Below are 394 nucleotides of genomic sequence, written 5' to 3' on the forward strand. Positions count from 1 at the left end.
CATCCCTCCACCCCAGGCCCCGCAGCTGGGGTAAAGGCGTTTCTCACCTATGGTGTGAGGCCCTGTGTCGGGTGCCGTGGGGATGTGGCACTCAATGGGACTTGCATTCTAACCCACAGAGGCCCACAACCTGGCCGAGGACCCAGGCTTACGTAACAGGACTAGACTGGTGCCTGCCATCAGCCAAGATCCTGACACCCACCTCTCTCCATCTTACAACAAACCCGTGAGGTAGGTGTTACCCTCACTTTACAGAGGAACATATGGAAGCTCAGAGAGGCAAAGTGACTTGCCCAAAATCACACAGCTTGTGAGTGTCAGAGCCGGGATTTGCTCCCCTTTGTCAGGCTCCAAACCTTGTGCTCCCTTCACCATGCCCCATTGCCAATAACTA

The 394-nt window shown here is 55.3% G+C and overlaps 1 protein-coding gene across 1 annotated transcript in view; it reads right to left on the reverse strand.

Moving 5' to 3' along the window:
* Positions 1-394, reverse strand: part of TTC22 (tetratricopeptide repeat domain 22) — a 19,008-nt gene that overhangs the window by 6,367 nt on the left and 12,247 nt on the right. The window lies entirely within an intron of this gene.

This window comes from Otolemur garnettii, unplaced genomic scaffold (genome assembly GCF_000181295.1).
Source record: "Otolemur garnettii isolate 467f Iridium unplaced genomic scaffold, OtoGar3 scaffold00066, whole genome shotgun sequence".
Classification (NCBI taxonomy): domain Eukaryota; kingdom Metazoa; phylum Chordata; class Mammalia; order Primates; family Galagidae; genus Otolemur; species Otolemur garnettii.